The sequence below is a fragment of the Pagrus pagrus genome (genome assembly GCF_965226575.1).
Source record: "Pagrus pagrus genome assembly, chromosome: 12".
NCBI classification, from domain to species: Eukaryota; Metazoa; Chordata; class Actinopteri; order Spariformes; family Sparidae; genus Pagrus; species Pagrus pagrus.
Window position 1 is genome coordinate 28,962,616 of NC_140196.1, and position 17,035 is coordinate 28,979,650.

General features: G+C 42.9%; 1 long non-coding RNA gene and 1 pseudogene across 2 annotated transcripts; one reads left to right on the top strand and one right to left on the bottom strand.

Moving 5' to 3' along the window:
* Nucleotides 1–2,297: 2,297 nt before the first annotated feature.
* On the bottom strand, nucleotides 2,298–3,198 carry LOC311266370 (putative nuclease HARBI1; annotated as a pseudogene). The gene has a single exon. The product of its transcript is annotated as a putative nuclease HARBI1 (transcript).
* Nucleotides 3,199–5,381: 2,183 nt separating this feature from the next.
* On the top strand, nucleotides 5,382–6,314 carry LOC311267151. Its single transcript, XR_014623799.1, has 3 exons — nucleotides 5,382–5,641; nucleotides 5,734–5,871; nucleotides 6,037–6,314. It is a non-coding gene; the product is annotated as an uncharacterized lncRNA (long non-coding RNA).
* Nucleotides 6,315–17,035: the final 10,721 nt, after the last annotated feature.

Below are 17,035 nucleotides of genomic sequence, written 5' to 3' on the forward strand. Positions count from 1 at the left end.
ATCATGATAATGTTAAAAAAATGGATTTGGTTTAAAAGACTATACATTCATAAATAACATTTATAAGGAATGACTAAAGCCATACAAGGGTTAAAACTAGTTAAAAGTCATTACATAATTTAAAAATGGTTAAAATGTTTAAAAGGTGTTTATTTCATATTGTTTACTTTGCTATTTGTTGTAAAAGCGAAGCAATAGAAGCAGTAATACTTGGTAATCTACCCAGTGGTCTGAGATCGATGCTTTTGTCTCCTCCCACATACCTGAAGAATTTTGCAGTATTTTCCTCATTAGACTCAAGCTGTCGCTGAGGTAACATCACCATTAACTATTGTGATTATTTCTCCCCATTTTCAGGTATGTTGGGGATATAATGTCTTTGTAGTAGCTTGCTAAGATCAAAATGTGGTTTAATTTAAAAGGGCTACCATATTACATGTGTAAATTCAAACTATTTACTAAAACAAAATAAATGGTTAAATTAGCAAAACTTATCATAACTCAACTTATGATAATTCAAACTCAAATCATGTGTAAATGGCTACATGTGACATCCTTCCTCCTGAACAGCTTCAGAGAGTCTGCTTATATAGACAGAGTCCATACAGTCTGTCCCAATGAACAGGTACCCCTGCCTTTCCTGCAAACAGGTAAGTAATTGACAACGTTCATTAAATCCACATAGTTCATCTTATATATTTTCATCTTGACTGCCACTCAGCTGACATTACCATAGAACAACAACTTAACCCGGTTTATCAGAAATAATTAAATTAACTAACACCATACCACCCCCCTGGAGCCATTTTCGCCATTTTAGCCCCTGGAACACATGGTAGGCATGGTAAGTACAAAACAACATTAAAATATATCATGCACTCAATAAATAAACTTGTTTAAGCCTCGTGCAGGAAAATACCCGAGTCAGCAAAAATTGATACAAACAGAAGGACGAGCCAGGATTGGACAAACCATGGTGCCCAGCCCCCGTATTAGTGAATATAAGGAGTATGTTTTGTATTGAGGATTTGGGTCGTATCGGATGAACTTTTGTCTGTATGATCTCATGCTTTAATTGTCGACAATTAATCACTGCACTCTGCTTTGGAGGACTCCAGGGCCCAGTATTTCAAAACTTTTAATCTGGATCAGAGTAATCCGGATAATGAAATCCTCCTTTTCTCAGTCATGGATCACGGTGATCCTGCTGACTTTATCTGGGTATTTCAAAACACTGGCAGGGTGGATCACTGTGATCCCGACCTGGCCGGATACGGATTTCCAAATCTCAAGTCTCCACCTCCGAGATCTGAAACAAGGCGGACTACTTCACGAAAGGAGTAGCTGAGAGCGCAACTTTCACGTCAAAAGTGTAAGTTTACCGTCGTCTAATGTGTAGCGGTTTTAAGACCATACGAACGCTACTTGAATTGTCACCTTATTAAAACCAGGCCGTAGCGATCTCTAATTGAGCCGCGGCCGTGCTAACGGGAGCTAACCCGGCTCCATTGACTTGTGTGTTAAGCAGCTAGCGGGCTATCATTAGCACCACGTCATTGGCAACACAGCAGACTTATAAATAGGCTACATGTGTACAGACCTGCTGCAGTACTTAGAAAACATAACGCTACACAGTATGAGTATTAACTATATGGTTTGTTCAGAAGTGTCAGAATGCTACAGTAATGCTGGTGATGATATCATGTCTTTGTGTACATAAACACAATTTGGGATTGTGGCTAAAGATACTCATACACCTTCTACTTTCAGAGTCCACTCACAGCCATGGACCTCTCAGCTACAACAGGGCGAGTGCTGGAAATCCTTGGAAATGCTTTAATTGTATTGATACATTTAAGGTTTTCAAGCAATAGGAGTTTGAATAAAGTGCTTGAAACTGCTCAAAATTGTAATAGCATTACTTTCATGGTATATACCTTGGTCAGTGACACAATTAGAAACATTTTTTCATCCTAATTTCTCTCCCGTATATAGAAGGCTCACTTAACATAATTATGGTCATTTATAAAAGGATCTGATTTGATGAAGTAAAATAATCAGTGTGTACACTAACTGAAATACATTGCTGCATGTTTTAAAATCACATTCAAGCTGTATCCAAGCATTTTAAAAGTGCATTATTAAGCTTCTGATTGAAGTCAAATTTGTCTTCATTTAATCATAAGCATGAAAATATATATACCTTGAAAATGCTTGGAAAGTGCTCCAATGTGCAGCATGATATAAACTGTCACACTGAAAAAAATGCAAGTGCACACATCTCATAGTTTAACCATTTAATTGGAAAAATAAAGATTAACCATGGCATTTCGCACAGCTCTTCTAGCAGGACCATCAGGCAGCAGTAGTGGAGGCAGCGGATCAGGGACTTCAGCGCAGGGCGGAGGTCCATCGATGAGAGCCTCCTGAAGTGGCACTCTTCTTGTTTGTGCTATGTTGTGGAGCACAATGCAGGCACAGATGATGTGACAGGCTTTCTATGGCTCCACACGGAGATAGTTCAGGCAGGCAAATCTGCGTTTTATCACACCATTCAGGCGCTCAATTGTCCCTCTTGTTGTGGCATGGACACTGTTGTACCTCTGCTGGGGGTCATTGGTGACAGTAGCAAAAGGGGTCATCAGCCAGGGTAGAAGGGGGTAACCGCTGTCACCGAGGGGGATGCCATCTGGGGCGGTCTGCTGGAACCTTTGAAAGAGGTTGCTTGCTCTCAAAATACGGGCGTCGTGTACTTACAACACAGTTGGTGACAACGAGGTCAGCATTCCCCACAAGCTGCACGTTAATGCTGTGCCGGCCCTTTCTGTTGACATACTCCCATTTCCTGGCATGAGGTGCCTGAATATGCACATGTGTACAGTCAATAACACCAATAGTATTGGAATTAAATGAAGTGCAATGAAATGAGAAAAACTTCCTCTTGGTCCTTGCCATGTCATCTTCATTTTCAGGCCATTTCACAAATTGACCCAGAAGATTGGTAAGGGCAGATGACACTGAATGCACCACATGGCCCACTGCTGACTTTGTCACTGCCAGTCCATCCCCAATTACCTCAAAGAAGGAACCACATGGATAAAAACGTAGCGCTATAAGCACTTGCTCCTCCACAGTCAAGGCATGGCTCCTCAGGTATGGTATAAAAGAGTGACTGGTTGACCAGCCTCCAGACAACATGGAGGCCCAAAAAATAAAAGGGTTGAATTTTACGGCTGCTGAAACCTATGCATTGCTGGATGGGGTGCGGTTGAATTACAAAAGTTTGTTTGGCACATTCAGCACCCCTGGCCAGACCAATGTGTCTGCAAAAATTAAAGGAGAGATTTGGGCTGCTATCACAGCACAAATAAATGCCACTGGCAGTGGCCAACTAAGGTTGTTGGAGCAGGTGAAACTTCGGTGAAAGAATTTGAAACAAAAAGCCACCCAGGACCAGGCAGAGGCAAAAAAACCCAAACTGGGAACAAGCCCTTCAAAGGTAAGACTTAACTGTCTGTTTTCTAAATTATGATACCATATCACATATCTACAATATCTACCATATTAGGTGTTAAATTGTCACCAATTTAAGCTATTTAAAACAGCTGCACAACCTTATGGAGTTGACTGAAATTCAGGACTTGTTAGTGCACACAACCAATGGGCCCTGAAGTTGAGTGAACTCAATAAGGCTGTGCAGCTACGTGCCTAATTAAGTTTGTCAGTTTTCATACTTTTCCTTTTTTACAGTGCACTTATATCCCATATTATGTTACATTAATGGTAAATGTACTAATTTCATGTCACTTTTGTGAAGCACTATGAGCTACATGTCTTATATGAAATGTGCAATACAAATGTTTTATTTTTTTAAAGCTGGTGAATTCTCAGAGGCTGTCCTAGACATCCTTGGAGGGGAGAGTTCCCACGCCCTCCATGGGATTTTGCCAGCCAGTGTTGGGAAGCCAGCTGACGAGCCACTCAACCTCTCGTCTGAGTGTGTTTCTCACACCTGTGGAGGCTCCAGAGGGTGAACCATCAACAAGTGCCAGCATTGCTCCACCCGATCCACCACATGAGGCTCGTGAGCCAGCGCCAGACAGACGGAGACGGAAAAGGCATGCTGGTGATGAGGATGCCTATGAAAAGCTCCTCAAAATGGAGACCGAGAGGGCGGTCAATCAAATTGAACTGGCCAATGAACAAATACAGCTGATGCTGCTTCAGCAAAGAAAACGGAATTGAAAATAAAGCTATTGGAGAAACGGCGCACTTCTGACCTTTGAGACGGGTTAGGTCCTGTTTTAGTTAGTGGCCACATTATTTTAAATGTCTTTGTTTTGTTGGAATTAAACCTTGTTTGGACCCTGCAGTCTTGTTGTCTTTCTCTGATGTTTTGGTACATGCACGTTACAATGTTTGAACTAGAATTTGAGAAATAGGTCTGTAATTGTTACTTTTATTTACAGCAGTTTCAGAAAGTGTGGTCAAAAATATTTTACTATGCTTTAAATTTCTTACAATTACTTTAATTATTTGTTAAAAGTAAAACACTAACACTTTAGATTAAGTGTAATGAACATCTTGAGTAACAATATCTAGGAGAAGTGGAGCTGAGACTTTGTCAATCCAAGTCAAATCCACCTCTGAGGTGGGATTCAAGTGATCCTGAAATTTTGGTATCAAGTTGATCCAGATATCTGCCTTGCGTTTTGAAATACCAAAATCCAGCCTTTATCTGGATTCAAGGGTGGATTGGATTACCACAGCTGAATCCTGGGCCCGTATTCCTAAAGATTCTGAGAGAGCTCCTAACTTAACCTAAAAATTCCTAGCAAGGAGTCTTAGCTTAGGAGTGATTCCAGAACATTCTCAGAGAACTCTGAGCAAGGAATGGACAGAAACTCCTATCTTAGTGAGGAGGTGTGGTTGACCCCGTTGCTAGGTATGAATCATCATTTCAAAAGCTGAGATTGGTTGATCCTAAAAGCTAGATAAAATATACTTTTGGTGATAATGGGCAAAGGATGGACCCTCAAATCGATAAACTTAATCATAGAATCTAATCTTATGAAGACTGTATTTGTAAATATTTCACATAAAAGAAAATATCTGTTAAATGAATAGTAAGCTATACTTTAAAATTATCCTACAAAATGTGTGAAAACTTAGGCCCACTTGCATAGTATTCACATAGTGATAGCTAGATTTATTTGCTTATATTAATTGCCATGCTGGTAATTTTTGCACTTTCAACATTTCAACTCAATTTGGTATTAACGAGGGTAAAATGGCTCAGCTTTTATCAATGTCTGTGATTGCTGACCGGCCTATAAGAAGCAGTTTTGGATGGCTTTCAAATCTTCCACAAACCAGTGAACAGCAATGGAGAAGAAAAGAGCAAGGAAACCCAACTGGACAGAGGAACAGTGTTTGCTTCTGGCTCAATTGGTCAATGAGCATAAAAGTGTTTTGAGAGGTAAATTTGGCCCCAGTGTCACAGTACAAGCCAAGAAGCAAGCATGGGAAACTATAGCACAACAGATAAAGACAAGTGAGGATTGCAAGAAGTGGTGGTATGCGTTGCAGTCAAAAGCAAAAGAGGAGATTGCAGCACACAAACGTGAATCTTCACGCACGGGTGAGCGATATACCACTTACTTACACCTGCTGGCAAAGTGAATTTAAATGCCTAATTATTGTGTACATATTGGTTCCTGGACTTCTTTTTAGGGGTGGACCACCTGCTAGGCAGCTGTCCCAGGTTGCAGAAACGGTGTTTGATATACTGGGGCAGTCAGAAGTTAGTATCACCGGGCTGAGGGAAGGCATTGACTCCTTAATGATGCAGGCCATTGAAATGCAACAAAGGTAGGACAAATGAGTTTTCATATATCAATAGGCAGGTAAACAAAATATCAAGAACAGTGTTTATTCATTGCATAAGCCATTTCTCATATCTCTTGTGCATGCTCATTCTACTAAATCAATTAAAACAAAACAATAATTAAACTAAATGTATTTCCCTTTCTGTAGCATGGAGCCATCAGAGGAACCAGGCCCCTCAACATTGCAGGTGTATGACCCTCGGCCTGAAACATCAGAGTTCAGCCTGCCTGCTGCTGCTGCTGCTGCTGCTGCTGCTCAAACACCATTCCTGCCTGCTGCACCTGCTGCTCCAACACCATCCCTGCAGGACAGAAGATTGGAGTTGACAATGGATGTCTTCAGACAGCAGAAAAAAGTTCTTTGCCTACAGGAGTACTAGCGACTGAAAATTGAGCTCCTAAAAAATAAATCCAATGACAAATAGATATTGTGTCTTTGAGTAATATGTGTAGTGTATTTAACTATTGTAGGTGATGTGTAGTAAAACTATGATACATTAGTTCAATGCAGTCACAAGTTTTCAAATTACATATACTGTAACTTGCCATCATCTTGCCTTGTCATCATCATTGCTGTCTTCATCACCATCACCCTCAAGAGGTTCTGCAATCTGTCTAGCCTTGCAAGTGTTGTGTAGTATTGCACAGGCTATGATGACTTTGCAGACTTTATCAGGGGTCAACCGCGCCTCTCCGTGGAGAACATGAAAGCGCCTCTTCAGTTGGCCAATGCCACGCTCCACTACTGCCCTTGGCCGCATTTCCCAGATTCGTTAAGAAGCTCTTAAGTGCTAAGATCTTCTTAGGAGCGCTCTTAAGAACGCTGTGAAAGAAGGATGTGTTTCCCAGAGTCGCTCTTAGCTTAAGAAGATCTTTCACTAAGAAGGAAATGTAAGATCGAGCTGACCCACTCTTAACAGCCTTCTTAGCGACCAAATGCTCGGTGATCAAGCCGCGTCAGGGAAATTTATATCCTCCACTTTTCGAAATAATAAAACAATGCTCAATGTTGAACTGGCGCAAGAAACATAGGTTAATAGTAGATGAAAAAAAAAACTTTTTATCGAATTACACGTTTAAGTTTTCCACACATATGCATATATGAGTTTATAGTGCTACACATAAAAAAACATCAACAACCCTGTGGCATTTCACAGATATCAAGGAAACCGATGTAATTAAACTCAGCTGAACCTCATCCAGAGAGGCTTCACTTGCTACCCTATATAAAGGTGTTGCCAAAATCCGCACGTGTGAGAAACCATGGCTGCAATACAGCACATTCTCGCTGCGAACCAACAGCGTCGCCGTGCGCGAAGCCAGACAGTTTATATAAATGCTTACGTGCGTCAGCACTTCTCCCCACTGGACGTGCTGTCAGACCGGGCTGTCCAGGCAAAGTACCGGCTGCCCCGTACGGAGATCCAACGGCTGATCACTCTGGTGTCTCCACATATCCAGAGAGCAACCCGCTGCAATTTTGCCCTCAGCCCGGAGGTGCAGCTCCTGGCTGCGCTTCCTTTTTTTACGCAGTGGGGAGCTTCCTGGAGGTGGTCGGGGATGGCACCGGCCTCAGCAAGGCATCGGTGTCACGGAGTGTGGCAGCTGTGACACCGATTCTCCTGCGCCATGCCCGGACCCACATAAAGTTGCCCACCACATGGGACGAGGTCCGCCAGGTCCACCAAGGGTTCTACGCAGTGGCTGGGATCCCCCGGGTGATCGGTGTGGTGGATGGCACCCTCATTCCGATCCACAATCCCTCCCTGGTGGATCTGTGCTGGATCGGTAGGATGTACTACGCGGCCATCAACACCCAGGTGGTGGTGGACCACAATGGCCTCATCACCGACATCGTCGCCAGGTGGCCAGGAGGCACACACGACAGCTTCATGTGGGTCAACTCAGCTATGGGGCAGAAGGCTGGCAGAGGAGAGTTTGGTAGGAGCATCTTCTTAGGGGACAGTGGCTACCCTCTCCGGAGTTACCTCGTGACGCCGGTAACCAACCCAGCAACACCACAGGAGGAGAGGTTTAATGAGGCCCACACACGCACCAGGACGAAAGTTGAACGGGTGTTTGGCATCTGGAAGTCCCGCTACAGGTGCATTCATCGTTCGTCGGGGGGGCTGCACTTGTCACCACTCAAGTGTTGCCGCGTGATTGTTGTCACTGCCATGCTGCACAACATCGCAGTGTGCGTTGGCGCAGATGAGCCGCCTCCTGTGGATGACGAAGAGGAACATTCAGAGGACGAAGCCCCGAACCCCGCGATGAGCGAGCATTACTCCATCAGGCCGGTGCCCTGACTAGACAGGAACTCATCAACCACTTTTGAGGTCCAACAACCCCAGCCCCTACTCCACCAGTCACCAAGCACTGATAACTAAACCATAAACCCACAACCACCATACCATCCATATCAACTGTCAGGCCTGAAGGCTGAAATAAATAAACAGAACCAGCAGATGTAGGCTACATGTAACGTCCTGCACACTAATTTATTGCTGCCGTGTCCGGGTGCTTTACCTGAATGTCTGGCACTGGAATGTTAAGGAAGTATTGTTGCATACAGTCCACGTTTCTGAGGTGACCAGGTAACAAGTGGGAAATTAGCAGCAAAACATGCTGTGCTGAAAGTAGTGAGAAGCACGTGCGTCAGGGTGCACATTACGCACACGGCATGAACCTACGCTTCGATAAATCACAAATTGCCTGGGACTTTTTGCTGCTAGGTTTGACACCCTCATTTCAATTTAAAAAATGATCCACACAATACATGGTTGAAAAGGAAACTAAAGTAGTTTATTTAAACCATTTGGGGGGCGGGGGTCCTTACTGGGCGTCTGCATCACCTGCAATGAAGGGAGATTGATTAGTGAAATTGAACGGGATACAATGCGTAATGCAGAAAAAATATAAATGCCCCGTACCTGAATCCTGGGGAAGGTTGATTGGAACCGAGATGGAGGGACGGTTGAGCTGCGCCTCGGCAAGCGCCAGCTGTCTCCGGTTCAGCTCCAACTTCTCCTGTTTTATTCGGACCATCTCTTCCTGCAGGGCAGTTTGCCGTTCGAGTTGGCTCTCGATTCCCCGCAGCACCACCAGCGTCTCCCTCTCCAGGCGCACCAGCGTCTCGCTGCAGGTGCAGGTTGTTATTGCAGGCCGCCCTGTTAAGCCTCCCCGCATGCGGACTCTGGGCCCTGCTGGTTGGCGCGCGGGGACAGGGCACTGTTTTGGGGGGTCGTCCTCTCCTGGGGGCGTGCACGTCCCTGCTCCGCTCCCGGATGGCTCCTCTTCATCATCTTCAGAGAGCCCCTTGTCCCCCTGAACATCGATGCCCCCACTAATGCCTTCAGAGGCCGTCTTCCCGATGATAGAGAGGACTTTCTCCTCGTCAGGAGTGAGGGCTGTCCCACTCGGTGCTCCACCACCCGTGCCCAAGGATTCTCTCCTCACCTTCGCACTCTTCTTTTTAGTTTGGCTCTGGAACTCCTGCCACTTCTTTCTCACAGCACCCCAGTCACGCAGGCCACATGGGCTGGAGGGGGACATCTTTTCTGCCATGGCCTGCCAGACACGGTTCTTCACCGTGATGTTTTTTTTACCCCTTGTTCCCCCGAATAAAACATCACGGTGCTGCCAGACCTCGTCCACTAAGATGCCCATCTCCTCCACCGTAAACGCTGGTGCTCGCCTGCCTCGTTTGCTGCCGGTTTCTTCCATTCTCACATGTGTGTGCCTATATCCATGAGGGTATATATGCGCTAATGGGCTTGATTACTACTTGGATACACCTGTTGGCACACACACACACACACACACACACACACACACACACACGATACATGCGTAGCCTAATTGCACCTGTGTGGGGGGATCACGGGCTGCTGTGTGTGACTTATGCGCTGATAAAGAGGTGGGTGATCGATTTGCCTGGGAACGATTGACTCAGTTTCAGCACCACCGCGGTGGACAGCTCCCACTAAGAGCTTCTTAAGAAGCTTCTTTGGCTTGATCTTAAGGTTCTCCTAAGAAGGCAGTTAAGAACGCATCTGGGAAACACCCGTATCTTAGCGCTCCTTCTTAGCCGAACCCTTCTTAAGAGCCTTCTTAAGTCCTTAAGAACGATCGAATCTGGGAAACGTGGCCCTTGTTGTCTTATGGGCCCTACAAGTTAATACAGACATAATCAAAATGTACATTATTTGAGGGAAATATTTAAACTACTAGGATACTCCAACATGCTGTTTACATTTTATTTCAATGCATAATTCTATATTGTTTGGGTTACCTGTTGTTTAGTTGCGGCCCTTGGCGTGGCTGGAGGTAAGGCATTAGGAGCCATGGTTTGCATGGGTAGCCACTGTCCCCTAACAAGTGGCAATTGGCTGGCACATAATGTCCCTAGAAAAGCTGTCTGAGGCCACTCTCAGAGAGCATTCTGGCATCATGTGTTGAGCCTGGCCATTTAGCAACAATGTCCAAGTTGAACATTGATGCTGTGAAATCTCTTCCTGTTCATGAAGACGGCTTCATCTTCTGACGGTGCAATTATTCAGACATGTGTCCCATCAATTACACCCACAACACCGGGGAATCCTGCGATGTCCATAAATGCCCTTTTGTGAGCTTGTAAAGTGCGGGCATCCAGCGGAAATGAAACAAATTGCGTCACAATATGAGGTTGTGACAATGCTGTCAGTGTTTGGTTGATGACCCTGCTGATGGAGGGTTGTGACAGACCCAAGTCATCACTGCTGCATTGTTGCATTTTCCCTGCTGCCAAATACCTCAGTGTTGTGATGACTTTCATTTCAGGTGGTATTGCATTTTGGCTTTGGGTTGGAGAAGTAAGTGCATCTCTAATGAGATCAACCACAAACATGATTCCTGCACGATCCAATCTGTGGCGTTTCATTAATTCACTGTCATCCAGTGTTTGGAGAATATCTCTCCTGTCTCTTCCGTCCGCCATTTTGTCCTCTGCTTAGGGAACTCCTAAGCCGCTTAAAAGTCCTCTTCCCTGCTCTTAACAGATCTCACCTTAGGAGCTCTCTTAAGAGCTAGGATTCTTTAGGAATAGCTTTTATCTTTACTAGGATCAACTCTTCACTTTTAGGGGAAATTTTAAGAAAACATCATGATTCTAAGAATTTGGCCACTAGGAGCAACTCTTTGCACTAACAATCTTTAGGAATACGGCCCCTGATCTTCAGGATAAGGATTCTCTGGATCTGTGTTGAAAAACCCAGTTTTCAGATCAGATCTAGATTTAATCCAATTCGACCAGGATAATCCTGTCAGATCACTTTTGAAATACTGGGCCCTGGAAATTATTTCCTTTTTATTGGTGACTTTTTGAAACTCTGAAAAACCTTTTTGGACAAACAAAGATTAAGAAGTCGATACAGGACAATATGATTAAAGTTAAAAGGGAATATGGTTTAGGCCCACACTTAGACGTTAGACTGTGATTAACTTGATTCACAGATGGTTAAAATAAAGATGATGTATTTTGCAATTATCCCGACTATTATTTCACTTGCCATCTGTGCTCTATATCAGTGGTTCTCAATTGGTGGTTCCCAAAAGTTGGTTGCGGGCCCAAAACAAAAAAATAATCCTGTGCTTTTATTTTGAAAGGGAGTTTTATGCAACAGAGTGCCGTCTATTCACACTCAACAGTAGGTGGAGATAATGCCCTGTAATGCTAATTGACACCCACCATTTCACAGCATAGAAGACCTGCAAAGTTTGTTTTTAAATGCCAATTGAGCATGGCGAAACATAAATACAACACCGAATATATGGTGGAGCTGTCATGTGAGTGCATGCTGAAAGAGACTCACGGAGGTAAGCCTCTCCCATTTCTGGTGCAGCACTGTGATGAGCGAGTATCCTTCCCCTGCCACTTGAGCAGTAAAAATCCTACCATTCAGCACTACTTATTTCTGTGAGTGTGGCTTCTCAGCTCTGGTTCAACTGAAGACAAAACACAGAAACAGACTGGACATTGAGCACCTCAGGAGTAGCTTTGTCTACTATAACTCCAGACTTTGAGACTCTTGTCAGGAGCAAAAAACATCCCCAGTTCTCCCATTAACGTTAGATGAGAGAAGAGGACCCAGACGCAGACAACACACAGGAGGCAGGAAATAGGGGAACCAAAAGTGAGCTTTAGTAAAACAAAGCTGAAAATACAAACAAGAAATGTATACAAACCAACATTGAGTCACTATGACCAAAAACAAAGTAGCAACTAAAAAGCTTAAACAAATTGCAACAGAAAAGCAAAGTTCAAATCAAACAAGAAACAAGAAACCAAAATCAGAAACACACCAGATGGGAGGCACGAGGAAACACTGGAGAAAACACTGGAAGAAACACTGGGAAGAAATGCTCGGAGGCAACACAGGGGAAGACGGACCAAGACAGAGTAACATTTAACAACACAGAACTCAAGGATTTACACAGAACAAGGATGAATGACGGTGTAACAGGGAACATCACTGAACGAACTCACAAACACATGAGGGGGAACAAAGACTATATACACACTAACGAGGGGATCAGGAACAGGTGGAGTGAGGAGGGAAGAGGAACAGATAAGGAAACGAGCGGAAAAGCACTGGGAGGGAAAAACACACAGGAGGAACTGAAAAGCAAGCAGTGACACATGAGGGCATAATAACAAAATAAAACAGGAAAACAAGAAGACACTGAGTCATGACAGTGGGCATAATATCATATTAAAAGAAAACAAGAACAAGACACAATCATGACATTAGCTCCTGATGTCAGTGTTACACCTACTGTGAGGCTGAAGTGAGTGATGTCTGTTGCACCTACTGTAAGGTTGAAGTAAATGATGTCAGTGTTACACATACTGTCAGGTAGAAGTGAATGATGTCAGTGTTACTCCTACTGTAAGGTTGAAGTTAGTGATGTCAGTGTTACACCTAAGGTTGAAGTGAGTGCTGCTTAATTTTCTTCAAAGCACAATGTTTTTCAGTATTTACCTACTGATAAGGTAATCAGAAGAAAATAATTCTGAAATGCACTTTTTGTTTAATTTATTTTGAGTTTGTGGATAAAAACTTTTTTCAATAGTGCAGTGTTGGTTGTCATAGTTGCACTTTTTTATTTATTTTGTATGTATTTTTTATTGCTTGAATAAGTGACTGAAAAGTCTTAATAGTAAAATTACTTAAGTGTTGATGGTAGGTCCCGAAGCCAGACCAGTTGAGAACCACTGCTCTAGATTATAAGTAAATCTGCTGTCTGCTTTAAAGATATTCAAACAAGTGAAAAGGACAAACAGAACTTTTTGGTTTAAATCTATTTAGAACAGTTACCTGTTTAACAAACACCTGTGCATGAATAACAAGCTGCAGTCTGTATTTGTACTGTGTCTGCTCAGGGGCTAAGGTTCCATCTCAACTGGCAGAATGCATTAATATTATTCATTCATCTTTTGCCTGAAAAAGGGACAAAGGGAAAGGGGGGGAAAAAAGTCATCTCCGTGGACAAATTATACATATGGACAGTTGTACAGAAATAAGGACATAACCCCCTGGCTCTTCTAAACCCCCTCTCCCCTTCCTTGTCTCTCTCTCTCTCTCTCTCATTAGGACAAAACACCCAGGAACAAGCAGAGTAATGTAGTTTATGTCGTTCAATGTAGCCAGGATTGCACAGAATTGTACATTGGTGAGACAGAACATCTCCATAATCAAATGGAACAACACAAGAGGGCCAACTCCCCAAGTGAAGACTCTGCTGTCCACTTACATCTGAAGGAGAAAAATCATTCCACTGAGGACAACAATGTAAACATTTTGTCCAGAGAAGACAGATTGTTTGTATGAGTAGTTAAAGAATCTTTTAATGTCAAACTGGAACGTCTGTCTTCGAACAGAGGAGGTGGTATACGACACTACTTATCACCCACCTACGATGCAGTACTGAGTTCTCTCCCCAGACAGCTTAACAACCATTCACACCTAGCCCTAGCAACCCACATGAAAGCTGGTTGGGTCAACGACCCACGAGTGGCCCTAATGACTCTGAAACTCAGAGCTCACATGTGTCCTTAATGACTCTGTAAGTAAACTCCCAAACAGAGTTTAAAAGCCTTCAACACCCCTCCAGTTAGTTAGAACTGAAGAAGCCTCTTCAATGGGAGGTGAAATGTCTTCAAGAAACTGAAACACGTCCAGTTGCCTACGATACAGCACCTAGAATTACCATGACCTGGATGACAGAACCTTCATCAACATTCCACATGAAGATACCTTACCACTTCAAAACATTTATTCCAGGGAAAACTGACTTTTGATGGTAAATATCGATATTTCTGTAGAATAATGATAACTGCAGCTAGTAAAAACACCACTAGAAACTGGTTGCACCCCAACACTACTACAGTAGAGGAATGGGAAGACACAATTAATGATATACAGTGGTGCTTGAAAGTTTGTGAACCCTTTAGAATTTTCTATATTTCTGATAAATATGACCTAAAACAACATTAGATTTCCATGTAAGTACTAAAAGAAGATAAAGAGAACCCAGTTAAACAAATGAGACAAAATATTATACTTGGTCATTTATTTAGTGAGGAAAATTACCCAATAGTACATATCCGTGAGTGTCAAAAGTATGTAAACTTTTACTTTCAGTAACCCCTTGTGTAGCAATAACTGCAACAAACGTTTCTGGTAAATGTTGATTAGTCCTGCTCATCGGCTTGGAGGAATTTTAGCCCATTCCTCCGTGCAGACAAGCTTCAACTCTGGGATGTTGGTGGGTTTCCTCACATGAACTGCTCGCTTCAGGTCTTTCCACAACATTTCGATTGGATTAAGGTCAGGACTTTGACTTGGCCATCCCAAAACATTAACTTTATTCTTCTTTAATTCATTCTTTGGTAGAACGACTTGTGTGCTTAGGGTCGTTGTCTTGCTGCATGACCCACATTCTCTTGAGATTCCGTGCACGGAAAGATGTCCTGACATTTTCCTTTAGAATTTGCTGGTATAATTCAGAATTCATTGTTCCATCAATGATGGCAAGCCGTCCTGGCCCAGATGCAGTAAAACAGGCCCAAACCATGATACTACCACCACCGTGTTTCACAGATGGGATAAGGTTCTTATGCTGTAATGCAGTGTTTTCCTTTCTCCAAACATAACGCTTCTCATTTAAACCAAAAAGTTCTATTTTGGTCTCATCAGTCCACAAAACATTTTTCCAATAGCCTTCTGGCTTGTCCACGTGATCTTTAGCAAACTGCAGACGGGCAGCAATGTTCTTTTTTGAGGGCAGTGGCTTTCTCCTTGCAACCCTGCCATGCACACCATTGTTGTTCAGTGTTCTGATGGTGGACTCATGAAATAAAATATATATACTTGCTATAGTATTTGTTTTATTGTAATCTTTGTATTCTACATTTATGGTCTTAACTGTTGCAGTAATTTGCCTTCATTTTTTTTATGCGCCAAATACCAAGGCAAATTCCTTTCCTACTGCCCCCTATTAGTTTAAAGCAGGTGGCTAGGAATTACAAATAGGGGAAAACTTTTCCCATTGGTGTATTTTCCTGTTCTTTTCCCCGAGTTGTTACAAAAAATATGATTTGTTGTGATGATGAAGTTAACCACCTTAATCTCCATAGATTATATATTTATATAATTTTATATGAGATCATATGAGTTCAGAGTCACACTGGGACTCTGAACAGGGCAAGGAGTATTGGAAATAAATGGATGATTGAATTGATAAATTTAAATGAAGGAAATTAAATTAGTAATTAAAGAGAATGCAGTATGCAGAGCAGCAATCAGAACACTGAGAGGAATGCATGTGAATGATAAAACCTGATAAGTCTATTATGATGAGTTTTGTCCACATGAGCCATCCACATTCAAGATAATAGATTGCCTTTTTGGAGAATATCCTTTTTTCACCATCCTTGAAATCATCATTGAGTCCTTGAGACAGTGAACCAGAGGCTGTACAGAGATTTGAGGCGACTGCTTTTTAACAATTTCATCTCAGAGTGAGTGTTCTGTACTCTAGTAATATTAGTAGTACTGTAATATTTCAATAACTGGAGTGTATGTAAGGCCTATTCAGAATGTTTGCACTTCTTTAAAATATGGAAATTGAATTTCTTTTCAGTGCTGCTCCAACTAAATGAAAAAGACACAGACAAGACAACGATCCTAGAGAAAGTATGTCCTCGGTGTGAGCCAGACACTGAGAAGCAACCTTAAAAAGGTCAGTTTTGTTCTTGTATGAAGAAAATCTTCATTTTGAGGCTACCCCTCTTGCATGTTGTCAAAAGATTTATTTATGAATGTTATCAAGATAATTTACCATAAAAATAAAGTATTCAATGGCAGAGTTTGTCAAAAACGTCAAATTGAATCTGACCTCACCAGACCTCTTGTCTATTCAGCCCAGGTTGTGAACATATTTTTTCTCGCCTGGACTACTGCAGCTCCCAGCCTCTGTGACTAAACCGTTGCAACGTATCCAGAACACTGCAGCGCATCTCGTTTTCAATCTAACCAAAGTCGCCCATGTGACCCCCCTCCTCCATGACTGCCACTGGCTTTCTGTTGCGGCCCCCATCCAATTCAAGACGATGTGCTGGCCTTCAAGGCCGTCAACGGAACTGCACCCATCTACCTTCAAACATTGATCAGACCACACGCCCCAGCGCAAGCACTTCGCTCTACTACATCATGGCCAGCTTGTACCCCCATCGCTAAGAGCAAACAAAGGTAGCTCAGCGAAGTCACGACTGTTCTCTGCTCTGGCACCCCAGTGGTGGAACGAACTCCCAACCAATGTCAGGACAGCAGAGTCACTCGCCATCTTCCGCAAAAGACTCAAGACTCACTTGTTCAGACTTCACCTTGACCCGGCATAGCATGACTCCCTGTAAGTCGCTTTGGACAAAAGTGTCTGCTAAATGCCCTAAATGTAAATGTATATAACTGTTTTAACCCAAAACAAAATTATGGACTTGCCTCCTTTATAGGAGATATGATTTGAAATTAGGTAATGTACAGCCTCACAGAGCTGCTAGCATGCTGGTATAATCAAGTGGTCTTGTTATGTTTAAAACGGAAAGC